Source organism: Peromyscus leucopus, unplaced genomic scaffold (genome assembly GCF_004664715.2).
Source record: "Peromyscus leucopus breed LL Stock unplaced genomic scaffold, UCI_PerLeu_2.1 scaffold_1363, whole genome shotgun sequence".
NCBI lineage: Eukaryota > Metazoa > Chordata > Mammalia > Rodentia > Cricetidae > Peromyscus > Peromyscus leucopus.
Genome location: NW_023504516.1, coordinates 18,084 through 26,420, shown reverse-complemented (window position 1 = coordinate 26,420; position 8,337 = coordinate 18,084). Strand labels below are relative to the sequence as shown.

Genomic DNA, 8,337 nt, shown 5'->3' with positions numbered 1-8,337 from the left:
TTCACCTCTCACAGAGACACTGCTGTCCAGACTCTGTTCTCTCCAGCTGACCTGCTTCCATCCAGGTGCAGGGTTTCTCACCTGGGCAGTGATTTTACCTCAAAGATGGTATTAGTGACTGAACAACCGGTTCCATTTCCTGCCTCCTCACTGGTTCTGCTTGTGCAGTGAAACCACCCCATCCACCTCGCACATGCTATGGTATGCATGTGTTAGAGGACAATGTCCAGGACTCAGTTCTTTCCTTCAGCTTGTGGGCTCTGAGCATTTCCAGTTCCTTGATCTCCTGAGCCATCTCACAGCCTCTGGCTGTCACTATTTATTCTTTGACATCCTATGTTATTTTCTTCCTTTGAGTTCCTCTAACCACCTGTCTCTCCTCTGACCTGTCTGTCAACACCACAGCTCTTTCAGAAATGAACACTCAGTCCTTGGGTGTCTCCCCCATCAACATGCAGTTACTGGAGGAACCAGATGTTCATCCACATGTGATCCTCCAGTTTCAAGGCAGACTTTGGGAAGTGGAGCAATACAGCTTTGCTGAGGCAACTTCCAGTCCCTGGTGCTTTCCCTTCCCCTGGCTTTATCCTGGGCAGCCCCTTTCTCCTCTGTAACCACAGGGGAGGACTGATGACCTGTGTCTAAGTCAACAGAGATGAACTGAGCCATGACTGGACTGTGCGTTCACAGACTTAGCCCACGGAACCTCACTTGAGGAAGCGGCTTCAGGTAGAATCCCAGTGAGGTTAGCAGTGCAGGGCTGCAGTCACCAAACAAACCACAGCAGCAAACAGACCCCAGGTACTCTAAGCACAAGCCCAGAGCCTGACTGGGGACTCAGGAGGAGGCCTTCAGGGATCTGTCCTGGGGAGGCAAGAATCCACCCTTAGGTATTGCTCCTCTAATGCTGTCCACCTTACTTCTTTTTAAAGACAAGGTCTCTCACTGGGACCCCAGACTCACCAGTTAGGCCAGTATAGCAGCCATCCAGCCTCAGGGATCATCCTGTCTCCACCTCCTCAGCACTGGGATCACATGGAATGTGGTCATGGAACCTACAGTTTGCATGGCAGCACTTTCCTGACTCAGCCATCCCCTGAGGATTCACAACTGCGCTGTCATCAATCCCCTTCCAGGACTCTGGTGTGGACTGTTCTGTGTAAACACTCAGGAAGTGTGATGGGGTGCAGTCTTGGACCACTTACCTTTCCTTCTCCTCCACCTGAGGAACACTGTCAACCCCAAGACCCCAGCCAGGAGTACAGCAGCAGCCACTGCCAACCCAACTCTGGTTCCCAGTCCTGGGATCTGACTCTTCCAGCTCTTCTTCCCTTCTGTGGCTGTGAGTGCAGTTCTGGTGAGTGCAGAAGTTGCAGAGGTGGGGCTTGGAGAGGTGGTCCTGGGGGCTGGGAGGAGACAAAGGAAGTCAGCATGGAACTTCCCTGACAGGAATGATGCTCTGAGGATGCCTCTGCTGCACTCCTTGCCCCTCAGACTACTGAAGCAATGGACTCCAGGGAACTGGGGTCACCCAGGGAGTCTCATGCTGGGAGAAGGAAAAGGCTGAAGTCTGGAGAGTTCACACAGTCCTGAGAACTCCTCAGATCAACCTGCAGGAGAGACTGGACAGAGACAGTGATGGCTACTGGGGGCGGGGCCACACCAGACCTGGGACTGCTCAGCTCTGCACATGTCTTGTCTTCTATTTAAGCCTAAACCTCATGTCAGGGCCTGTCAAAGCCCCAACTATGGAGTTGTCACTGAACCTCCAGTATGGCCATGCTGTGTAAACCTCTTTCCTCTGCTTTTCCTGAGACCGTCTCTTTAATTGTCCCATTGGGGACAGATGGCCAAGCCTGACTTGTTAGAGCTGCTGGGGCCCAGGCTCTGATCCTACACTCAAAGAACAAGTGGTTCCTTCTTGAATATGGGGGCACACATGGGTATCTTGTCTCCTTTGGGGGGTGCGGGATGAGGAACAGCTCTTAGAAGCTCACACAGGAAGAAGAGAACATTTGCTGAGCCTGAGAATTGGGTGAGCAAGGACAACTCTCTACTTCCTGGTAGAAATGTCCTCAGACCCTCATGTCATCCCTTACAAAGAGCATTCCCTAAGTCACACAGATTAGAAAACAGTCTTTTTTGTTTGTTTGTTTGTTTTGGTTTTTTGTTTGTTTGTTTGTTTTCGAGACAGGGTTTCTCTGTATAGTTTTGGTGCCTGTCCTGGATCTTACTCTGTAGACCATGCTGACCTCAAACTCACAGAGATCAGCCTGGCTCTGCCTCCCGAGTGCTGGGATTAATGGTGTGCACCACTGCCACCCAGCTAAACAGTCATTTTCTAATAACATTCTTATTAGAACAGAAGTAGCCTGCAAGTGTGCACAATGCTGCTCTAGAGATTTGAGTTATTGAATGAAAATCTCAGGACTGGGCACGGCTTGCCTCCCTATGGTTTATTGTTCAGCAAGGTCCAGAGACCCCTTGTACAATATAGACTACTGTCATTGCTCTTGGATGCTCTCCATAGCTAGATGATAAGAACCTATTGCTGAAGATACTGCTCGATTTTGATGTAGATATGGTCAAAATTCATTGTATAAATGCATGAAACATTTAAATCATTGAACACTACTTAAAATCTTTTACCATTTATTTTATGTATCTGTGTAGTATATGTCTGTGAGTGTACATACAGGAACCTACACACACAAGCAGATGAGCCTGTGTACACAGACAGACAGACAGGCACACACACACACACACACACACACACACACACACACACACACACACACACAGGATAGAGACATGTGCCTGATTATACATGTGGAGACCACAAGAGGCTTCTGGTGTCCTCTTGCAACATTCTCCACCTGTTCCTCAGAGGCAGGTTTCTGTGAAATGGAGGCTTCAGAATCAGCTAGGCTGAAAGCCAACAAACTCAGCAATCCTCATGCCTCCACCTCCTTGGAACTGGTGTCACAGCATATGCAGGGTCACCCAGCTTCCTATGTGGGTGTTTGAATTTGAGCTTTGGTCCTCACAATCACAAACCCAATGCTCTGAACCACTCTTAACATTTTTTTAAAGTCCTTGTAGCCCTGACTGGCCTTGACCTTGTTGTGTAGTCAATGACATTAAATTCCTGATCTCAGTACCTCCCAACTACTGGGATTACAGATATATACCAAACCACTTTAAGAAAGGCCACCTTGGGCTCTAGAGATGGATCCGATGGTTAAGAGCACTGGCTGCTCTTCAGGAGGTCCTGAGTTCAACTCCTGAAACCACATAGATCACAACGATCTATAATGATATATGGTGTCCTCTTCTGGCATACATGCAGGCATAACACTGTATACATAATAAATAAATAAATAAATAAATAAATATTAAAAAAAAAGAAAGGTCACCTTGGCTGGTCGGTGGTGGTAACAGCCTTTAATCCCAGCAATCTAAAGGCAGAGCTAGGCGAATCTCTGTATGTTAGAGGTTAGCCTGGTCTACAGAGTGACATCCAAGACATGCACCAAAACTGACCTTTATGAGCTCAAGGCTTGTCTAGTTTACATAGCAACTTCCAGGCCAGCTAAGGCTACATAGTGAGTCCTTGTTGCAAAAAATATCATTTTTGTTGGTATAAATGTATGTAATATAAGCTCTATCATTTGAACTCTGCAATATACAGCTCAGTGGCTTACAGCACATTCATTCTGTGGAGCAGCCACCATCACTATTCAGTACCAGATGTGCACGCACACATTGATGTATACATATATATTACCTTCTCTCCCAGAATGTCCCAAAAGAACAAAGCAAAAAACAAAGGTGTTGGAAGTACAGTGGTAGAATAATAACACAGACGGGAACAGTTCATCAGCCATTGACAAGGATAGAGTCAGACACTAGGAAAGTGTGTCCTGAGGGGGAAACCACAGGTCAGCAACCGAGGAGATGCCTCAGTCCTCAAGTACCTGCCTTGTGTCCTGGTTAGTTATTTTGTCAATGTGACACAAGCTGTAGTTATCTGGGAAGAGGAACCTCAACTGAGAAAAGGCCTCCATCAGATTGCCCGTAGGCAAGTCTGTAGGACATTTTCCTGATTGGTGATAGATGTCGGAGGCCCAGCGCACTGTGGGTGGTACCATGTCAGGGCAGAGGTCCTGGATGCTATAATCCAAGCACGCTGAGCAAGCCATGGATGCAAGCCAGTGAGCAGCACCCCTCCATGGCTTCTGCCTCAGTTCCTGCTTCCAGGTTCCTGCCTGGAATTCCTGACCCAACTTCCCTTAATGATGGAATGTGATTGGGATGTGTAAGCCAAATAATCATTTTGTTCCACAAGTGCTTTTTTCATGGTGTGTTTCACAGCAACAGAAAATTCAACTAGGTCACCTCTGGATCACAAAGTCCTGAGTTGCATCCCCAGGGACCTGTGTGTGTTGCCATGCACTTGTAATCCAGCACTTCAGGGGGAAGACAGGTAGAGCCCTGGGGTTCCCTGCCACCTGGCCTAGAGCATTGGTGAGTTCAGCCCAGAGAAATACAGAGAGAGAGAGAGAGAGAGAGAGAGAGAGAGAGAGAGAGAGAGAGATCATCTGAGGTCTTTTTGCTTAGACACCAAGAGAAATTGCAAAGCAGAGTACTATTGAATTGGCTACAAAAATGAAATTATGGAAAGAGAATTAATAAGCCAATCACAGGGTTCTTTTCAATACTTGTTGCACATTTTTCTCTGGCTGTGATATCTTTGTACTAAATGAGGATATTTTGCATGGATAAAACATTTCTTTTGAGGTCTGTGCATGCAGCTCAGTGGTGGAGTGCTTGCCTAGGTGCACGAGGCCTGAGTCCATCTCAAGTACTGCACACAGGAGTGGTCACACACCCTTGTGATCCATGCACTTGGCAAGTGGAGGCAGGAGAGTCAGAAGTTCAAGGTCATCCTTAGCTATCTAGTAGGTTTGAGGCCAGCCTAGAATACAGGTGATTCTGTCTTTAAAAAAAAATGGAAATAAAATAAAAATGTCGTTTTATCATTAATTTTAATATTTTAAAAACAATGGGCTGGAATATTCAGTAGTGAATTAATTTTAAAAATACTGATGAAGAAGTCACAGTAGGAAGTGAGGTGTAACTCAAGTGGCAGAGCCCTTTTCTAGTGTGGGTGTGGCCTTGGGGACCATCTGAAGTTCTGCTAAAGGAAGAAAAACATGGTGTGTCTGCCTGAAGCAGAGAAAGGCATGGCTGCCTTAGATTGATTATTCTACAAGTGCCTAACAGATTATCACCAAGGCTGGAGACATTGGGAAAGGAGGAAGAGGGAGGAGGCTGGAAGAACAGGAGCCATTTAGGGAAACTTGTAGGAGACAAAGGAAATGCAGATGTAAGGTGCCTGTCAGCTCTGGCTGTGGAGCTTATCCTGAACCAGCTCAGGGTTAAGATAAGGACTGGTTTGCCAGGGGGAGGCAGGTGGGTCTAACCTGGAAGGGACAAACCACTTATCACTGGCACTGCTGAGAATTGGCAATGTAATTAATAATCATTATTGTTTGACTATTAATTTTATAATTTATTTTCTAAAAATGTATTTTTTATTAAATTTTTGCACATACATGCATGAATGTGTGTACATGTGTGTGTCTCTGTGTGTGTGTTTGTGTGTGTGCCAGATGTTAACCTTGGGCTTTCCTTCCTCGTATGTCATACACATTATTTGTAAGACAGGCCATGAAAACACTTGTAACCACAACACTAGAGATGGAGGATCAATAATGCTTCGTAGCCCATCAGCCAGCTGTAAACAGTGAGCTCCAGGTCAGTGAGAGACCCTGCCTCTAAGGAATGAGGGAGGTCTTACAGGAGGACCCCAATGTCCACCTCTCTGGTTTTCCCATGTACAAAAATAGGGTAATGTATGTAATACAACATACATACATACATACACACACACACACACACACACACACACACACACACACACACATGCATACTCACACCATATAAACATGCTCCACAAAATCAAGATAGAAGGCAGGCAAGCAATAGTGTGAACTCCACAGAGGCCATGTGTCTACTGGTTGACAGCTGTTTGGAGGTAAAGGGTCCCTTTCTAGGCCTGTTCCTCACCAGCATGACCTTGGGCAGGGGTTGAATTCTGCTGGTCTCCCTGTCTCTCTCTGTACAATGACCATGACAGTGCCCAGCAGTGGTGACAGGTGGCTGGGTAATGTCCACACAGTGACTAGGCTGGGCCTGTGTGCACTCTGTGTGGAAGCTGCAGTTACAGCTGCCATGGAGGAGGAGAAGTGACCAGAGAACCTGATCATGGTGAGAACATGAGGGAATCTGTGTGGAAGATGGGGATGGGGAGGAAGGAGGGGAAGAGGGAAATGAGGGAGGGAAAAAAGAAACTGGGCAGGGAGAGGTGAGGGATGTGTCCAGAGACTGGTGAAGTGGGGGACCCAGAGGAGGAGGGGTTCACGGGACCAGAAGGCACCTACTGTGGAAGGCACGAGATATGGTGTAAAGTCTAGATCTAATGGAGACCCTGACACAGGACCAGGTGAAGGCTGCTCCATCCTGGAGAGGCCAGATCCACGTGGATTTGTGTCAACGAGGGTGGGGTGGGCAGGGCGGTAGTCAGTTTGGAGAAAGGAGCAGGAGACTGGGCTCTGGGAAGAGCTGAGGCTGGGGGTGGTGTGGGTCTGAGGGCAATGAGGGGCAGCTCAGAGAGAGCAGCTAAGGCTTGGGGATGGTTGTGGGGAAGAGGAAAGGTGGAGTTGTCAGAGCTCTGGGGAGGGGACAGAACACATGAGAGGAGTCTGTGGGAAGGAACAGAAGTGTAGATCTCTAATGACATCTATGGTACAAGGAAGTCAGGGTCACCAGGGCCTGACCTGGGATGTGCTCACCAGGAGTGATGGTGAGGTGGGTTCCATCAATTGACTGCCACTCTCCATGCCTTCTCTTGTGTTCAGATAAACTCGGCAGAAGTACTTGTCTGGTCCTTCTCCTTCAAGTCCAGGATTCTGAGGACTCCGGATGTCTGAGGCTGTGTCCAGTTCAGGATGAGCCGGTTCTTGAAATGCTCATGTATGAAAGGTGGGGTGGAGTTGTAGATAATTTCCCCATGGAAGTTCTTCCATCTCCAGAGAATCCTCATCTGTGGATCCTCTGCCAACTCCCAGGGGAAGTAGAAGGAGAAGGGGATCTCGATGGAGCCGCCCTGGACACCAGAGAGGTGGGCTGGTTGGTTGACCCCATAGGCATTTTCTCTGTTGGATCCTGCTGAGTTACCTGGGAAGGATGGGGAGCATTTGAAAACACTTCAGGGGTTAGAAAGTACAACCCAGAATTTCTAACTCTTCATCTACTGGTGGGTTAGGACACAGGCAAGGACTGTCCTTATGTCCCACTGTCCTATATAGACAGACAGACAAGGGTTGTTGGGCTAGACCCACTCTGAGGATGAGCTCTCTCTTGGGGCACAGAGCACTGCTGGCTCCTCTAGCAGACCCCTGTCCACATGACAGCCTGCTCTTCCCAGCCCCACTGGCCCCTCCTGTGGTTAGGGCAGAGTCCCTGCTAACAAGGTCCCCACCACTCACCAGCTTGCAGACATGCAGCTGACATCAGCAGAAGCAGGATCCAAGCCATGGCCTGATTCCCTCCAGGAAGTGAGACCAGCAGAGCCATCAGACAGGAGAGGAGCCCTGTGCAGGGACCCTGGGGTGCTCAGGAGTCAGGAAGAATCAGTGTAAAGGGGCACACAACCCCAGGGCCTTCTCATGTGGAGGACAGAGTGGGGCAGGACCTCCCCATCTCCACCTCCTGTGACCAGAAACTTCCTTTATCATTCTGGCTTCTTCTTTCCATGGTGCAGAAGATCCGCCCTGTGGTCACTGACAGGATGGCCGTGCCCTTGAGCCAGATCCTATTTTTAGCTGGAAGATATGAAATTGACCTCTGCATGCTGGGCTCCCATTCCCTGTCTTATCCAGTTTTGCCCATTTCCTATGTAATCACTGTTTCCTCCACTCCTCACAACCCCTCCTCATGTTTCTCATTATGTCTTCCACCATGCTGGTTCTCTGCTCTGTCTCTCTGTCTCTGTCTCTCTCTCTCTCCCTTCCTTTCTTCCCTCCCTCCTTCCCTGTCTCCCTCCTCTCTCTAATAACCTCAGGCACAGAAGTGGTCAGTTTCTGCTCACTTCAGACACAGCGAGGATGGAGGTGATGAGGAAACACATTCAGTCCCAGCCCTAGCTCGGTGTCCCCACCACCATCTGCTCTTTGTCCTCTTCTTGTCCTTCAGGGACTCTTCACAGCACCC

The 8,337-nt window shown here is 48.4% G+C and overlaps 1 pseudogene; it reads right to left on the bottom strand.

The window, feature by feature from the left end:
* Positions 1–952: 952 nt before the first annotated feature.
* On the bottom strand, positions 953–7,930 carry LOC119086135 (annotated as a pseudogene).
* Between the last annotated feature and the right edge of the window lie 407 nt (positions 7,931–8,337).